This window comes from Vulpes lagopus, chromosome X (assembly GCF_018345385.1).
Source record: "Vulpes lagopus strain Blue_001 chromosome X, ASM1834538v1, whole genome shotgun sequence".
In the NCBI taxonomy this organism is placed as follows: domain Eukaryota; kingdom Metazoa; phylum Chordata; class Mammalia; order Carnivora; family Canidae; genus Vulpes; species Vulpes lagopus.
Genome location: NC_054848.1, coordinates 118,119,556 through 118,139,133, shown reverse-complemented (window position 1 = coordinate 118,139,133; position 19,578 = coordinate 118,119,556). Strand labels below are relative to the sequence as shown.

At 44.8% G+C, this 19,578-nt stretch overlaps 1 protein-coding gene across 2 annotated transcripts in view; it reads right to left on the bottom strand.

The window, feature by feature from the left end:
- MTM1 (myotubularin 1) overlaps positions 1–19,578 on the bottom strand; it is a 96,330-nt gene that overhangs the window by 32,442 nt on the left and 44,310 nt on the right. The window lies entirely within an intron of this gene.

Genomic DNA, 19,578 nt, shown 5'->3' with positions numbered 1-19,578 from the left:
TTCAAATACCATCTATACTCTAGTGACTCCCAAGTATCCATGGCTCTCCAGCCCTGACTTGGATCTGCAGACTTGGCTGTCCAAGGGACCACTGTATGACTCCAGCTTGCCCCGAGAGGCATCTGGTGGACTCCAAAGTTAACATATCCAAAGCCAAACCCCTGAATGCCCCCCATTCTGCTCCTCCCACAGCCTCCCCATTTCAGTAGATGGCAGCTCCATTCTTCTAGTTGAGCCCAAAACCTTGGTGTTATCCTCATCAACTCACAGCCATCATCCTGGTCTAAGACTCAACCATCGCCCATGTGCATCGTTATAACCTCCTGCCTGGTCCCCTACTTTTCTCTTCACCTCTAAAGTCAGAGTAATAGTGTCACAACCCAAGTCACCTCAAGTCATTCCCCTGCCCCAAATCCTTCTGTGGCTTTCCATGTCATTGGAGGTCAAAGCGGAAGTCTGTCCAATCGCCCACCGAGCTGTCTACCATCTGGCCACAGCCCCTACCAGGCCTCTGCCCTCCCACTGCTCACCCCACTCCTGCCACACTGGCCTACAGTGCTCATCTCTAAAAGCACCAAGCACATACCAACATCAGGGCCTTTCCACCTGCTGTCCAGCTGTCAGAAACCTTTTCCCCCATGGCTTTCCTCTCTACTTCTTCACATCCCTGCTCCAACGTAACCTTAATCAGTAGGACTTATTCTGACACCCTATAGAAAAATTACATGCTACCCCCCCAGAACAGCACCCCCTATTCTCCTTCCCATTTTATTTTCCCCTATTATCTGTGATCATTTGACAGATTATATATGTACTTGCTTACTGTTGGACTCCTACTGTCCCCTCCCCTAGAACATGGGCTCCATAAAGACAAGACACCTGCTTTGGTCACATCCTGTCTCCCCAGTAACTGGAACAGTATTGAGTCCATTGTAGGCAGAATATGTATTTGTTGCCCCAGTGAAAATGTGAAGCTTCTACAGCCCCTGTAAAACTACTTTCTCTGGAGGCACTGTGGGCACTTTTTCCTCTAGTATCTCCCCTGCCACCCATTTTCCTGTCATTAACCTATAATTTAGCATGCCAGCATTCTCTCCCCTACACTACAGAGAATTTCTGGAAAAGCCTTGCTTGGTGGCAATGGTTTTACATATTTAAAAAGCAAGAGAAAAAAAAAAGCAAGAGGTGGGGATCCCTGGGTGGCTCAGCGGTTTAGCGCCTGCCTTTGGCCCAGGGCATGATCCTGGAGATCCAGGATCGAGTCCCATGTTGGGCTCCCTGCATGGAGCCTGCTTCTCCCTCTGCCTATGTCTCTGCCTCTCTGTGTGTGTCTCTCATGAATCAATAAATAAAATCTTAAAAAAAAATAAAAAGCAAGAGGTTTAAGGTAAAAACTGATCAAGAACAAGATCTGGACTGTCTTCTTGAACTTTCTAAAGCACAGGGCACCCTCAGCAGATCTCAATTCTAGCAGTGGTCAGCCCAAATGCTGTGTGCTCTGCAATGGGTGGCACACTGAGCACGTGACATGGATCCAGCTAAGCAATTCGTTGAGGCTTTAGACTGACATGGAATCCACAGCAATACTTAATTATTCATACCACTGCAGGAAACAAGTGATTTCCGTGTTAACTGAAGTTTAGCTCAAAGACTGTCACACTTTTGATGAAAACAGCCCTAAAATATATGGTGTACTTCTTCATCCTAAACAGGATCTGTAGAACGTATGAAAGCATTCTCTTGGTGACATCGGAGTACTGGATATTATACTGATCAGTACCTGGCACAGGTAAATACTCAATACTGCTGAATACTGTGCTGTTGACATACTTATAGAAGGCAGATGCTTAGAGACATAGGGCTGTCGTACCCCTTAGAAGAAGACGTATATAAGCTGCTTTCTTGAAATTAGTTCCTGATCTCAACTTTTTTTTTTGTTTTCTGTTCATGTTGTTTGTTTATTTTCAGTTATTTGCACCTTTCCCATGGAGCTCAAGTAAATATGGTGACCTTTCAAAAACAAAGAATAAGACTACGAACTCAAAGGCCAGTAAACCTTTCTCTCCAGAAAAAGCATCATGTGTGTTAATGCTATCAGTATCCTTTGACTTGCCAGCAGCATTTTCAACATAACTATTTTTCAGTCACAAATAATAAAGCAACTCCTTTCTTGCTCCAAATATTCTCTTGTATCTTATATTAAAATTACTAATAAGTATAAGTTTACAAAATTATTATCAGAAGATGAAAGTTATATAGCCCAAACCAAAATTATCTCCATAATTTCTTTAATATGCTTGCTTTAAGGGAATTCTGAATGCAAGTAATATACAAAATATTGTCATTAATAGGAGAGTGGGTACAATGTCCTCCTCACAGTTGCAACATCTCAGGTGGCCTTTCTCAAGAAATCATTCTGGAATAACACATCATGTTCGAAGTGACATCCAGATATCTAGGATAAGACCATGAACTGGCATTCTTTACCTCTGAAACATGCTTCTGAGAACTCTACAATGGAAACAGCTCTGAGGTTAAGAGCTAAGAGCCAGACTTGGAGCTTAGATATTTCAGAAAAAGTTTATGAATCACCTAACAGCCAGATACACATGAAATATACAGGAGTACATCTAATACGGAATTGGAGCTTAAGGTAATCATCCAAATAAAATAGCTTACAATTACAAGAAAAAATACAATTTAAATTTTTATTTATTTATTGGGGGGTGGAGAGCAAGCGGGGGAGGGGCAGTGGGAGAGGGGAGAGAGAATGTTAAACAGACTCTGCACTGAGCAGGGAGCCCAACACGCGGCTCAATCCCATGACCCTGAGATCATAACCTGAGCCTTTCAAAAACCAAGAGTTGGCCACTTAACTGCACCATCCAGGTGCCCCAAGAGAAAAATATTTTTTAAAAAGCATTACTTGTTAGTTTTTCAAGAAAAACACAAGTTAAACACAAAGTTGTTGATACTTGGCTCTACTGAGAGGCAAGCATTCGAAAAGGACCAATTTTCTAAAGTTGAATGTACTCAGACTTACTTCCCAGATATTTTCATTTTTACCTTTTTTTCCCTCTTAAATATTCAGGTAAGAGAAAGAAGCAAGAGTTTTAAAACACAAGCTCTCAACAGAGTGACATAAAGGGGGATTATTACAAAAAACCCACTAAGCACTAAAGCAAGGCAACAAAACCCTTCAGCCATACCTCATTATTACAAAGTGGTGACTTGTCTAATTAAAGGTCCTGTCTGAAAACTGTTAATACCTTAAGTTAATGGGTTACATGCCTTGAGATTTTTAGCTGTCACTTATTTTCTCTTACAGACAATATATATGTTTTTTAAGGTTTTGAGTCTTTTCGGACTTAGCGGGTAACCATTTCCAGTTATTCCTCACTATCACCCTGGGTCGCTGGGGACCCTGTCTTTGGGAATCCCAGGTGCCACAGAGGGAACTTCCCTTTCTGAGGATGGAGCCAGGAGTCGGGCCATCATTAAGTTGGTCACACACACTGGTCCCGGAATCAGGAGTGTGTTGGGGAGCCCCAGCTCAGGAAAGCCCCCAAGCCTAGGGTTGTGACCAATGGGGGCTTCGGGAGGCCCTCCACAGCTTTTTTCCTCCCAGGGCCTGGTCCCTCAGCCGGGCTCTGCCTTAGGGTCAGGAGAAGGGGTCTCAGAAGGGGGGCGCTCTCCTGTGATGAGATGCTAGGGGATGCCCAGGCTCCACCTCGCCCCACCCCACCGAGCCAGAATTTCCAGAGGCAAGGGATGGGGGTAGCTGCCCTGATCCTGAAGGGCTACGTGCAGTAATACACAACCACAGTACTCAAGAACACAGCCCCAGGCTTCTGAGTGTGCTGGCTGTCGGCAGGGGGCGGAGGGGGCTGCTTCACTTTTTTTAGAAAGTAATTTCGAAATACTTACAGATTCAGAAGAAGTTACAAAAATGTACAGGGAAATCCCATATGCACCTTGCACTCAGCCTCCCCAGTGTGAGTACCTTGAATAGCTGGAGTACAGTATCAAAACCAGGAAACAGACACCCTTACATGCTTACCCTGGCTTCAAGGGAGCAGGTCTATCGTTTATTTGACTCTATATTAGTATTTGGGCATGTCACCAATGCAGATTCCTACTAGTCAAGAGATACCATGCATGGAGATTTAAAAAAAAAAAAAAGCAATCATGTGCATTTTTTCCAGGATTAAAAATAGCACAATGTAACATTTAAAAAATGTTAAAGGACAAAGTTGAGATGAAAATCTCTGATTTCACACTAGGGATAAAAACAGCTCTGACAAAGAGAATGTAACTTGTCATTTAAATTTTCCTACATTTATCACTGTTGTGTCTCGTGGGGGGAAAAAAATCTGAAAGGACAACAGGTTTTAGCTTTCATTTATTTGCCCATTATTTTAAGATTGCACCTATATGAAGATGTACCAACTCACTTAAAACACCTAGACTGGATTTATTGCTATTTAATACACTCTATAAATGTCGATCAACTCATGAGTTTCCTTCCTTCTTTTGAGGTGAGAGTGTTGTCCCATGAATTGGAATTCCTACATTTCATGAAGCCCCTCGCAGACAGCCTCTTCCCTCGAAGACTCGACACACTGTGTCTCAGAACTGGATTCTGGAGAGTCAGATTTGTAAAAATTGAGTATTGTGCAAATGGGTGGCAGTTACAGAAGCAAACTATTTTCATAGTACCCAGGTGAATGAACTGATAAGCTATGTAGATTTAACAGTGCTTTCTTTTTTACAGAAGATTATATTTATTTATTCACGAAGGACAGAGAGAGAGAGAGAGAGAGACAGACAGACAGACAGAGACAGAAGCAGGCTCCATGCAGGGAGCCTGATGTGGGACTCGATCCCGCGTCTCCAGGATCAGGCCCTGGGCTGAAGGCGGCGCTAAACCACTGAGCCACCTGGGCTGCCCTAACAGTGCTTTCAAAAGATGCTGCCACCATGCATGGACACGAGTTTTAGGAAGAGCAGACTTTTTTTTTGGAAGTAAACCAACTCTAACTCTGAATACCTAGCATTAAAAATCCAGAGGACTGTTCACTCACTCCTTCTTTCCTGATGGAATTTTGCAGTGTCTCAACAGGAATTTAAGTGAGCTTTTTTTTCCCCTCTAATTTGATTTCTGAAATTGAAGACACCCGCCTTTTTAAAAGCTTCCATCTACCGTTTAATGGTGCAGCAATGTAAAATCAACTCATTTTCATCTTTCAGGTTACACTTAAGAAACAAGACCTCTTCATATAAGGAAAAAAATTCCTTTCATTAAAGTTGGCTGGAAAAAAGCCAAAATTTTTAAGAAAGAACCACAGGACGTACTGAAACGTGGCAAAGTTTATAGTTCAAAGTAACATCTTTCATGTAACTGCATCAAAAGTAAGTTAATCCAAAAATCTGACAAGAGTCTCATAGGTCAAAAGCACTGAGCACATAAATTACCATTTATACTTCCGTTTGCTTAAATAATTCCCCCAGTCCTCTTTCTACCACCTTCCCTGGGGAAAGTGGCTTCATATCTTTGGGTTGCCATCGCCTTCATATAGAAATGTACATATTCACTTATTCAGGAGGAAAAGACCCCAAAGTACATCTGAAACGGCAGCTGAAACCATTTGGATAAAAAGCCTTCTTTCCTACTTGCCCAAAATCATAATCATTTAAAGTGACATTTCTCAAAGTTCATATGCCACACCTCCTCTCACTATACCTGTCTTTCCTGGCAATTTTGGCTATGTCTGTGAAAATGCCAACGATTACATCTGGGCCTGGCAAATAAACCTCACCCTGGAGACAGCTCCAGGTCTATACAGCCACCTGCCACATCGATGTCTATGTCTAGTCCTATAGACACTTGCAACTCCGCACATCTGAAATGGAAGGCACCGCGTCTTCTTCACTACCCCCCTATGCTCCTCATCTTGACCTCTGGCGCCACTGCCCACCCACTGGGTGGATTCTTCCTCGCAGGCTGGGTCCTTCCCTATCATGTCATCCCTCATCATAACTACGTTCACACCATCAACGAATTCTACTGATCTTCTAGATCTTCCTCAAATCCATTCTCTCCTGTCCTCCCCACTGTCCCATTTCAAGGACTCATTATCATGAATCTGGGGGAGGAACAAACATCTCCAGAAATAAACTACTGTCCCACTCCATCCAGTCTGCATGCTACAGCCCAAGCAGTCTTTTTGAAATTGAAATTTAATGTCACTTCCCTGCTTCAACCCCTTGAATGGCTCCCCTCCCATTCAGATACAAAGTAGAACTTCTTGGTGGGGCATGGTAGGCTCTGCGAGCTCTGGGGCCCAGCCTCCTCATCTAGCATCATCTCTCACCACTACCACCCACATGGACACCAACTCACATGTGAGTCCAGTCTGTGTCCAGCCTCTTCACATTTGCATATACCACATACTTGGCCACAGCCCTTTCTGGCTAGCTAACACTCTTCCTCATTGTCCAGGATTCACCTCCTCTAGAAAGCCATCCTTGACACCAAGCCCCTTACTTCCTGCTCCCCTGATACCCTGTGCACATGCATCTGTATCATATGCATTTGTCTGTCCTCCCGGACAAGTGGGCATGAGCCCCAGCTCCCCGAACCTAGCCAGCAGGCAAGCAGGCATTGCGTAAGTGTCTGGAGAGGAAAAGCAGGGAGGAAAGGGATGGAAAAGAGGAGGAGTGAGGAGAGGCCTGCGCTAGCTGACCTTGCATCTTATAAAGCCTCAGTGGTTAAAAGAACATTACTGGCACCTAAAGGGTGATTGATGCAAGAAAAGAAACACCCAGAAATCAAACACAGAGACCTAGCTGTATGATAAAGGTGGGATTTCAAGTAAGTTAGTCAACAAATGGTGTTGCAACAACAGTGGAAGAAAGGTTTGGATCCATATTTTACATGGTAACCCCGAATAAATTCCAAATTGATGAAATATTTACATTAAAAAAAGGGCTCGAAGTTTTAAAGAAATATTCTAGGGATAATTCTTCCATAACTCCGAGTGAAGAAATCACCCCTAACAGGGATATAAAACCCAGGAGCTATAAAAGAAAACTCTGTAGACAAGAGTTAACAACCTAGCAGGCCCGGCTGCTCCCCTTAGCTCTGCTTGTGAGGCTGGACTCTGGGAACCTGGGTCTCAGGAGAGTTCCCATCGCTCCCTAACTGATAAGAGTGGTTTATGGTGCCTCAATGTATAAACGTGGTTTATGCTTAACCCTCACTTTCCCTCTGAGAGGCAGTGATTGGGGTACACACCAGGCAGAGGATGTCTCATAACCAGCCTCCAATAAAAACTGTGGGTGCCAAGCTTCCCTGGTGGGTACATATTTCCCATGTGTTGTCTCAACTTGTTGCTGTAGGAATTAAGTGTCTACTGTGTAACTCTGCTGGGAGAAAACTCTGGAAGTTTGTGCCTGGTTTCTCCCTATGCACCTTTTCCCTTTGCTGCTTTTCCTCTGTACCTTTTTGCTGTAATAAATCACACTTGTGAGGATGGCTATACATTAAGTCTTCTGAATTCTCCTAATGAATCGTTAAACTCGGGGTGGTCATAGAGACCCCCATCACAAAAAAATTGATAAATACAAAGATTTTTTTAAAAATTCCCATAGCAAAAGCCACCATAGTCAAAAGACATGGGGAAAATATTTGCAACTTGTATTATGAGTGTAGCTATTACATAAAGAACTCCTACAATTAACAAGAAAAAGACCAATATCCCAAAGGAAATATAGGCAGAAGCCACAGAGAATCAATAGAAATACAAAGAGCTCACACCAAAAGATATTTAATTCCAGTCAAATAGGATAAATACAAAATAAAATTATGAATCCACATTTTTACCTATTAAATTAGTGCAGATCAAAAAATCAGAAAGCATTCTGGATTGGTGCAGTTGGCTAACAGTCCCTCAAATATGTCCATGTCCTGAACCCTGTGACCCATGTCACATTATCATTCATGGCAAAGAGGAATTAGATTAAGATTTCCAGTCACCTGACTTTAAGATAGGAAGAGTACCCTGGACTTCCCAGGAGTGCCAATGTCACCGTAAGGATCCTGAGATGTGGAAGGAAGCAGAAGAGCTGGAATCAGAGAAAGACAGTGACAATGGAATGAAGTCAGAGTAATTTGGAGGACTCAACCACTGCTTTGGGCTCTGTAGATGGAAGAGGCTGTGAGCCGAGGAACGTGGGTACCTCTAGAAGCTGGAAAATACAGTCTAAGAAATGGACTCTCCCCTTGAACCCCCAGAAGACACACAGCGCCACACATACTCTGACTTTAGTCCAGTAAAGATCCATTTTGGACTTTTGACTTCCAGAACTGTAAGATGCCAGACTCATGTTTTTATAAGGCACCAAGTTTGTGGTCGAGTACTACAGAAGCTATAGGAAACTATAATAGAGTTGGAGGGGAGGTCTGGAAACAGGCACTCTGACACACTGCGTGTGGGAGTGAAAGCTAGCACATCTTCTCTTAGGGATATTTGGTAATAGCAGTAATTCTACGTCTAAAAACGTATCCTACGACAGACATGAGCACATTCAAGATGATGTATGTGCAAGGTTACACTCACTGCAGTTTATATAAGAGCAAATGATCAGAAATGATCTCAATATCCATCAATTGAGGTTTGAAGAAAGTATGGTACGGTCCACAGAATGCTGTATGGTCATAAATAGGGTGAAGAAACCCACTCATTAGGCGATATCTATTGGTAAATTTAAAAGCAAGGTATGGGAGCACCTGGGTGGCTCAGTGGTTAAGCATCTGCCTTTGGCTCAGGTCGTGACCCCCAGGTCCTGGGATTGAGGTCCTGGGATTGAGTCCAGCATCAGGCTCCTCACAGGGAGCCTGCTTCTCCCTCCCCATTTATCTCTGCCTCTTTCCGTGTCTCTCATGTATAAATACATAAAATCTTTAAAAAATAAAAATAAAAAAAAGCAAGGTATGGAAGAGCACATATAGCAATACACCACTAGGGTCAAAGGGGGGAAAATCTGACCAACAAGCTACATGATTAGGGCCTAAATGATCACTCGTAACAGTCCGAAGGGGTTGTCTGTGTGGTGGGGAATGGGATGGGTGGAAGGTGCCTGGGGTGGGATAGTTTTACTACATACCTGTCTTAGTTCCAGCCAGTATAACAAGTTACCATAGACTGGCTGGCTTACAACACCTCTGAAAAGCCCCAACTCCAAATACCATCACGCTGCAGGAGTGGGGTTAGGATTTCAGCATATGATTTTGGGAGGACACAGACATTTGGTCCATAACAGTACCTTTAATACTTCCCAAATTTTCAGTTATAGATATCTGTTAGCTATTTGCAAAATTTTAAACTAGTGCTTGTTGAATAAATGCCCTTTCTAAACAGAATATTCTTACCAATGCTGGTTCTTAATTCATTCACTCTATTGACCTTAGTATATTATTTCAACCAACATTTACCAAGGTATCAAGTAGAGAAAAAGATGAATAAGACACAGGCACTGTGTTTAAAGGGTCAGAAATTCTCCAAAGGACAGTGACAAGGAGGGCACAACTATTAACCACATAAAGAGGAGAGCACAGGTAAAGCACCTAGAGCTCCAGAGAATGCCTAGGTTACTTCTAGAGAGATGGACCTGAAAGGATCCAATGACTTTGGACATGATAATCACAGTGATGATGAAAAGACACAAATGGCAGCCAAAGTCATGGAATACAAGGCCACCAGCAAACAGGTCCAGAGTGTAGGAGGGGTAGGAAAATGCAGGGCCAGTTGAGAGGTGAGGCCACATTTTGGGGGAAACAGGTTGCATTTACGCTGATGGAGAGGGAGGAACTGTGGATGTTTTGGGGGTAGAGGAATGAGAGCCCCGCCCAGAAGGAGGAATGTGATACATGGCACAGGCAGGGGTGGACTGGGAAGGGGGCAGAAAGGAAGCAGGAAAACAAGTCCAAGGATGATTCCATCACTGGAGAAAAGAAGAGATAAAAACCTGAACCAAGTCAGGCTAGGGAGGAAGAATCCTCTGGATTCAGGAAATGTTCAGGAAAAAGGAAAGTTTCTAAGGGTTGGAAGTGTGATGGTATAGATGCCCTAACTGAGCCTTCTACTGAAAACGTCTATAAATGCTGGATAAAAGAGAAACGTTTTTTAAACTGCTCTAATGAGCTAGCTAGGGAGGAACAAATACCCAGAAGTTAAAAACTAACCACAAACAGGAATGTAGAGAGCAAAAGGAAAGCACTGGCTCTTACCTCGGGGCACCCACAGAATTGATTTTCATGGCCTCTTGGGGTACAGGAGACAGGACATAAAGGCCCGGGCCCACCCCAGATGCCAAGATGCACATGAGACTGGAAACCACCTTCGGTAGAGACTGGCCTAGCAGCAGAGGTAGAAATGAGTGCTACAACCTCAGGGTAAGGACAAATAGGGAGTAGCCCCCCGAGATTCCAAGGAACTTAACTTGTCCAGATTATTGGTGTTGATCGAGGGGAAAAAGAAAAAGTCTCCACTGCTGTCCCCCACCAAGAATTTCTAGCCACAAGGCAGCTCTTAAGCAGCGTGTAGCCCAAACTCCTAAAGCTTGAATGGTCCAAACAACATCAGGCAGGGAATATAATTCGTAACCGACCCACACCGGGAGTGCCCTAAGATGCCTAGCAGAAGGAAACATCAAACTGCCTTCGACCCTGGCCTCCAAGTATTCCCACAGAGGTCCGAGGAATAGGAGTTCAAAAGCAAGGATCATAGAACATCCTGGGAAACTAGACACCACGGGCCAGCACATAAGAACTCGGCAGACCAGGCTCGGATGCAGAGAGCCGTGGTGAATGAAGTCAAAGACATGACGCCCAGAAGCCAGGGGGATGCTCCATATATCATACTTCCTTATGCCTTATACGTGTTTTATAAACACTGGCTTGTAGCTACTTGGTGGTTCAAAAAACCTTTGAAGGGAGAAGTGGCTTGAGAATTCGCAGGGTCTTGAGTCACATGCAAAAGAATAGCTCCCCTGGAGCAGGAGGGTGAGAAGTCAGACGAGCTCTGAAGTGAGTGACTGCTGAGGACGTGCAGGCAGGCAGTGCACACTGCGCTTCGGGATATGGATGGCAAAGCGAGGGCAGTCCTGCCAGGAGCACAGTTCTAGGAGTTGGGGAGCAGGGAAAAGAGAGAGGCTGAAAGAGGCCGAGGGCCAAGTCCTGGAGGTGGCAGGAAGCACGAGGAGACCCTCCACTGGCCACATTTACTGCTTATCCAAGAAAAAGGAGTCCTGCCCAAAGAGAAGATAGAGAACCAAGACCCTACTTCAGTGCTAAAGCCACATCTAGGCTGAAAAGCAGGTGTGTGTGTTAGAGAGAGAGGGGGAGGGAGAGAGAGAGAGAGAGAGACTATACACACATGGCACTGCTTCTCATTTCAACTGCCTTCTGAAAATGAGCTGTTTGCTTTTTTATCTATTCCGTGGTCAGCCTAGGAAGTGAGAGTCCACTAAATTTCAGCCCGAGATTTTTTAAATCTCCAAGCAATTTATAAAAATGTTCCCCAATTCTGGGCTGAAATATGAAGGCACAGGAAAAGTACCTTTGTTGCTAATTGCCTATTCACAGGATCATTTACCCCTTTCGTTCGAGCAATTGAAAAGGATGTGCGCCCCCGTAACCCGCTTTGGTAATTTTTATGCAATCATTTTTACAAGCAAGTACAATTGGACTTGAGCCAGGGCAGCCACAAGGTAGAAATGACACAGTGCTTAAGCCGTATGACGGGGTTTGAAATGGTTCAGCAAAGCGAGGCAGAAAGAAGCAGGCGCAGACCCGGAGAAGCAAAGGCAGCGGTCCCGAACAGCTATAAATGCTGCCAGGCCTCCAGAAAGGTGCTGCCCATGGCAGGGAGTGCCAAGTGGAAGGCTGCTGGTCTCCAGGGAAAAGGCTTTGCAATCCAGCTGTTTCTCACCTTCTCCAAAAGCACAGCCAGCGGAGTGGCGCTCTCCGGTGCCTATTCCTACCACCCATGTGAAGGTCAAGTATACCAGGACACACAAGACACCAAAAGCCTTTGCAACTACAGGAGCACTAAGGAGCTCAGAGTAACAAGGGGCAGAAAAGGCCGCAATGCCCACAGAGCTTAACCCAGAAGGTGCAGGAACGTATACAGCACCGAGACACACGCGCCTGAGGGAGCTGTGCTACCCTGGATGTAGGAGGCCTGCGTGGGGTCAAAAGATGGACAGAAAAAACAAGGGCAAACCATTTCTGAAGAGTACTGCTGCTCCCTATTTCCCATTTCTAGTTAGGGGGCTTTCTGGATTTAACACACAGAAATTTAAGACTTTCTACTAATCTTTTATCAAAGTGCAACCAATGATTTATGAATAAGGATCCTAACCTTATCCACACAGCATCTTTCTTTGAAGGGGCTGAAAGTGTCTCACGTATTATCACAATTACTTTATTAATACTCTGGGCAGGGGAAAAGTGTGTTGGGGTAATTGCCCTTCTTCTTTGCACCTGCTGGGAAAATGGGGTGCTAATGCACAGCTGACATTCAAAGGGCACTTAACTGCCTGTCAGGTACTGTTGTAAACAGTTTATGTTTAATTCTCACAAAAACTCCATGGGGTAGAGACTGTGATTCTCCCCACTACAAGGTTGCCAAGCAGGTAAGCGACCGACCCAGATTCAGATATGGGCCTCTGGACTGCACACCATGTGCTCGTGACCACGTAGCAGAAAGGCTCTCTCTGGCTCTCCCTCATCAGTGGTTGCCGTAAGCCTGGCAGCTGCATCCCAGGCTCAACTCCTTCCAGCTCTCCACTCTCCTATGTGAGGCTACTCTCCATGATTTTGGTAAAAACGGAGGCCCTTCGCTTACACACAATTCAAGAAAGTCCACGTGTGCCTATTGCTGTAGAGACAGATGGAAGTAACTTTACTAATGCCTAGATTCACTCAAAGTGCATTTGACTCTATATATTTTCCCATTATCTGAAAGGTTGTTTTTCCAACTCTCTAGATTATGATTAACAGAAAGCCATACACTTTGCACCATGACCACATCCCTGTACACACACACCCCTCTGAAACAAATGTTTGACGAACCGTAGGTGTCCGTAGTATGGATTATGCTCTCAATATTTTCTCTTCTAGTCCATTTAAAAATGGTTGCAACCTAGTAAATTAATTTTATGACTCCATAATACATTGGGATTAATAGTTAAACACTCCCCTAAAATGTCTGTTCCTACCTTTAAAAAATTATGTCAGAAGCATTGTCACATTTCTTTTTTTTTTTTAAAGATTTTTTTTTCAGAGAGAAAGAGAAAAAGAGTGAGGGGGCCAGAGTAAGAGAGAGAGAATCTCAAGCAGAATCCCCGCTGAGTGCAGAATCCAATGTGGGGCTTGATCCCAGGACCCAGAGATCATGACCTGAGCCAAAACCAGGAGTCAGACACTTAATCGACTGAGCTACCCAGGTGCCCCAACATTATCACGCTTCTTATAAAAACGTATCATTTACCCAGAAGTAGCATAGAGTCACAATGTAGTCTGCAAAACTGGTAAAATTTCTAGCATTTGTCAAGGCAAAACAAAAATAAAGCAAGAAAATAAACACTCTGGCTGAAGTAGAAAATGTTACGGGAACAATGTTCAAGTCTTACTGCACTGACATAATATGGAAACAATCAAATTAACAGGTTGACTCTGTTTGGCTAAACTACTCAAGTTCAATTCAAAGTTTAAGTCCCAACTTGAACACGCTGAGTGCGGACAATGCTAATGGGGAAGGAGGCCAGACAGAGCCAAAGGGGTGGTCTGAAAGCAAGAAGCCCACTGGTTCACTGTTCACCGGCTGGATTTGGAACCCAGCTCTCTTAGCCTTCAGACACCATTTCATGGATACAACATCAAGCTTACTTCTGACCTTAAATGCTTACAATAAAAAAAAAAATCACAGAGATTATCTGCAGCTGGTTTAAGAGTTTCAATAATATTAACAAAGTGATATTTTTCCAGCAGAGCCCTTTGTGTTGTTCAATGCAATCAGGCTTAGATTAGGCTTCCAGGAAATCCCTTCCTGGCACACTCTCACATTCCCCACTGTGGCAGTTTGAAAACTTTTCTTTCCCTCCTGTCTCAGAGAAATAATTGTCCCTTCTTCTTTCCAAAACTGCCCTACAAACTGGGCTTAACCCCATCCCCCTCCGCCTTTCCCAGCATCCTGCTTCAGAAAGATCCCTTCTCTCTTGCCTTGACAAGAGGCAAGGCTCCTCTCACCCCCCACAAATACACTCCTTTGCCTTTTTCAGATTCCAAGTGAAATACTCATTCCCTCCACTTGGCTCATACCACTTTGTTTTTTGTCTCTTTTGTTTTTATTTTTTTTTTTAAGATTTTATTTATTTATTTGAGAAACAGCATGATAGAGCGAACACGAGCCAGGGAGAGGAGCAGAGAGTGAAAGAGAAGCAGACTCCTTGCTGAGCAGGGAGCCTGATGCAGGACTCGATCCCAGGACCCCGGGATCACGACCTGAGTCAAAGGCAGACACTCAACCACTGAGCCACCCAGGTGCTCATGTTTTTCATCATCTTTTTAAAAACACCCTCTTCTCTACTCTTTCTTTAGAGCCTTACCCACTAGTTTCTATCCTCTCACGTAGGTTACTTTCTAGATTCAAAAAAGTTCAACAACCATATGCCAGCCACTATACTAGGCACTGGGGACCCAAAGGATAGGAAACAAGGTCCCAATCTCCCAGTTAGGGAGTCTGGCCCCTGCGGAGCTTGCTACCATGGAATCTACAGGACCCTTCCCAGCCCTCCAGGCCCCTTGGCCCTCTGCGGCATGGCACAGCATGCAGGACATCCTCACTCCTTGCAAACTGGCCGCTCCCAAACTTCTGGTTTCAGACTCCTCTATTACACACCAGGGCTACTTAACTAACCTGGGAGCCACAGACGAGCTTCAGAGGGGCTGAAACCCTAAAATTTTTTTTTTTATAAATTTTTATTTATTTACGATAGTCACACAGAGAGAGAGAGAGGCAGAGACATAGGCAGAGGGAGAAGCAGGCTCCATGCACCGGGAGCCCGACGTGGGATTCGATCCCGGGTCTCCAGGATTGCATCCCGGGCCAAAGGCAGGCGCCAAACCGCTGCGCCACCCAGGGATCCCTGAAACCCTAAAATTTTATGTAAAGTTTTGTACAGAAGTGCACTCTTCATGGGATGAGAAACTATCATTTCTATCATATTATCAAAGGAATCTGTCGCTCCCAACAGATTAAGACCCACGATTCCAAATCTACATCTCTAGATCCTTTATTGGGGCCAGGCCTGAAATCACTGCTGTCAATTCTCTCAAAAGGCCACAACAACGACAGCCACACAAACAAAACAGAACTCCCCATCTCTCCCTCCTTGCTGTTTTCCACCTGTTTCCCCAAACAAAATCCTTTTCTGACTTCCCTGCTCTGTCAACAGCACCCCACCCTCCTCACCACTCAAGCCACAAACCCCAGAGGGAAGGATGATTCAGCCTTCCTCGCTGTCCTCTCACCACCAGACTGCTGCCCAAGCGTGTCACCCACTGCCCCTGCCCCAGCCACCTGCACTGCGGGGTCCTAGTTCCGGCACCATGGCCCTCTCACCTGGCCCTCTGACGGCCCCTCGCAGGCTCCATGAGCTCTCTCCTGCTGTCTAGTCTTCACGACCTTGTATTCCACCCTATCACTTATTTCAAAACCTTCCGTAGGTCTCCACTACTTCTCCAGGTTTTAGCTCCTTCCCTAGCAGAGCCCTCCGCCACATGACCCCAGATCTCCTCTTTCCCACGCTCCAACCACACAGCACCAGCCCCCCTCATAAACACTCTGCACTGCTTCCAGCTTTCCTTCTGCTGTGTTGAGGTTCAGGGTCTTGCCTCTGCCTGGAATTGCACTTCCTCCCCCGGAAGTGATAAGCATCCTTCAAGGCTCAACCCAAATGACTATCAAATGTCATGCAGGCTTTTCCAACATAGGTTGGATGTGTTCTGTTCTCATCTTCCTGTGAACCCCCAGTGGACTTCCCCTGCATTTCTCTGACAGCAGTGAAGGTACCTGTTCCATATCGGGGCCCTCCACATGCGTCCTATTACTTTTGTCATATCCTCAAATGGGACTAGGTATCATTCATTCATCCCGTACTCCTACTCCTCATCTGCCCTCCCTGCTCCCTGACACCAGCGAACACATTACCTTGAAATGAACTTGATTTATGGGACGGTTGTACATGTTGATGTGAATAGCAGGAACAGATATTCCAAAAGCCGTGTCAGTAGCTGATCTATTATTTTTATCTGTATCTTGTATTACTTTGGTAATTAATTAATTAATTAAATAATTTATTTTTGTTTTACCAGTTTAACTTTTTTAAAGAAGATTTTATTTTACTTAATTGAGACAGAGTTATAGCAAGAGAGCACAAGCAGGGGGAGGGGCAGAGGGAGAAGCAGACGCTCCACTGAGCAGGGAGCCCAATGTGGGACTCAATCCCAGAACCCCAGGAGTAGGACCTGTGCTGAAGGCAGACACTCAACCACTGAGCCCCCCAGGTGTCCTAACTTCCTTTTTAAAGATGACTTTTAGTGGTTAAAACGTAGGGGATGTACTTTTCCAAAAACTTCGCATAAGCAATCCGGCTGACATTTTTTTCGTAAGTTTGTCACTTGCCTGATGTCCCAAGGAAAAAGCAGGTATTTCTGGCGCAGGTACAAAATCTAAGGCCAAAGACCACAGACTTGAGAAATGAACCCTTCTGTGGACTCCAGTGACAGCCGCCCGGAATCCTAGGCTCTGGTGCTAGATCCATCCACAACACCCAGAAACTTGTCCCATACATTTCCATTAAATGGATTTTTCCTTCACTTTCTTTTTTTTAAAGATTTTATTTATTTATTCATGAGAGACACAGAGGGAGAGAGAGAGAGAAACGCAGAGACACAGTCAAAGGGAGAAGCAGGCTCCATGTTGGGAGCGTGACGTGGGACTTGATCTCGGGTCTCCAGGATCAGGCCCCGGGCTGAAGGCAGTGCTAAACCGCTGAGCCACCTAGGCTGCCCCTTCCTTCACTTTCAACTGAACTTGAATTCAATTTTAAAAAGCCATCATTATACAACTCCCATGCAGAAGTCATTCTGGTGAGGTGAGAGAACTAATGGCTGTTCCCTGCCTTGATAAGCTCATAGTTTACCAGGAGGTAGGCAACTCCTACATAATTATTATTACATAAGGCAGGCTGACATAAGTGCTCTAATAGAGGGATCTGCAAAGTCTAACAAGCGAGGGGCAAGAAACCACCTCCCCCCCCCCCGGGGCTGCGGCAGGGGGGAGGATGCACATGGTACATAAAAGGACTCAGGACTGAGCAAGGTGGTGGAGGATGGGCTTTAAAGAGATAAGAAGCCTGCAGGTAAAGAGGATAGGAACACCAAAGCCTCTGCTCTGAGAAAGTTCTATGTATATCAGAGGTGCAGGGTGGTGCTGTGTGCTTGGAATGTAGGATATAAGCCACAGGAAGTCATGGAGTTTTTGTTTTTTGTGGAGGGTTGGACAGTGACATGATCGTCATTCACTTAAAAAACAACTGGCGCCACCCTTTGTAGAATCAACTGGAAGGGGAGAAACTGAAAGAAGAGAAGCCAGTTGGGAAGCATGGCTGAAAATGGGAAGCACAAGTAGAAACGGGAAGAAGTATGAGAGAGCCACCCATAAGTAGGACCTATAGGATTTGGAATAGATGTAGCTAAGGGAGGCAAGGCATGGGACAAATACGACAGTTGACTTCAAGTTCTCAAATCTGAGAAACCAGAGGATCCTCCTAATTGGGGGCATATAGGCTGAAGAGCAGGTCTGTTGAGCTGCAGGGAGGTTGGGGGAGACAACAGGCCTGTGATTCTCAAGGACTTCCAGAGGAAGATGTTAGAGAGTTAGGCTTATTACACTCACTGGAGGCCAGTGTCGTGGCTAGATTTCAAAATCACCCATATGGCAGCAACAGCTTATACTATGGGATGAAACAAAACCATCGAGGCAAAGCAAAGAACATGGGAAGATGGCTGAAAGGGGACCATCACAGAGATGGTCCACTAGGGAAAGGACACAGGCAGCGGAGAGCAGGAAGGATAGTCAAGTTGGCAGAGTAACCCAGAAACCAGGACTTGCTAGAATGGGGTGCTCAAAACTGTTGAATGCCAGGGGGAAAGCAGACACAATGAAGACTGAAGCGAGCCACTAGGTTTGGTCAGTAAGAGGGCCTCAGTTCCAGAAAGGTACCTCCAGTAAAGCTGGATACTCAAATGGGTTGGAGGAATGAATAAACCAGAAATGAGAACAGACCGGAGATGAGAACAGACTCATCTTCAAGAGAAGGTTCTTTCCAGAAGTTTGGATGGAGGTGAGAGATTTGTCAGTAGTTTAGGAGACAGTGGATCTAATACTTGACTTTTTAGGGGACTAAACTCAAAAAGAGACAAAAGATGTCAGAGAAAGGGGATCTTATAGGAGAGGGACAGGGGCTTCTACTCTTTCAACCCTGCTGCATGTGCCATTCTTAAAATTTCTGATCATTTGGGGCCAGATACACAAAGCCCAAGATGGAACACATTCCCGAAGTGAATTTTCGTGGATTAGACTCACATTCTCACTTTCACGAATATTCCAAAGATGTGTTCTCATAAAGCTCTTTTTGCCCTGATCGTTAAAGAAATTGTTTAGTCCTAAAACAGCTTTTACATCACACATTTAATCAAAAACTGAGAAAAGGCTGAAAATGTGTTCCACTCTTAATCGTTACATTTGTTTTAAGCATTACATTTGAATCTGTAATCAACGCATGACTCATGGGGAGTACTTCATAAATCTTTCTAGACCTCCAGTCTTTGCATAATTGTGCCTTCCAACCGTCAACCGTGAATTTCCTTTGGCCGGAACAACTCTCGGTAAAATTTGGGAAGAAAGAAAACTTGCCTCACCAGATAAAGAAAAAAAAAAAATCTCAGGTCCCTATTGCCAAAAAACCTAAAAGCCTTAGGGAGAAGGTCTATGTCACATATGGTCTCCTTTATCACCTTCAGTCCATGCAGTGCCATACCCATCCTAGACTCACAGTAAAGGCAGTAAAGGCAATTATATATAATTTTTTTAAGAATTACTTCCTTGCTTGCCGCTCATCAGGTTGTCTGTCTCAAGTTTGCTTAGAGCTGAGCAAGGGAGAAGAGAAAGGGAGAGAAGATACAAGTAAGGTATGTTGGCAAAAGGCAGTTGCCTACAGCCAGTCTTACCACCTCGTACCTTTAAAGAGGACAAGCCGAGGCTGGGGGTGTGAGGGGAACGGAGAGCATGGGCTCCCCCAGGTGATGCTTCAGTCACCTGGGGTGGGCCATCCCACACACCCTAGTAGAGGAGGGGCCCGCTCCTCCTGGGAAGGGTTCAATCACCTTTAATGAACACCCTGGCACACACAGCACACAGGGAAGCACAGCACAGCGAGTGAATGAAA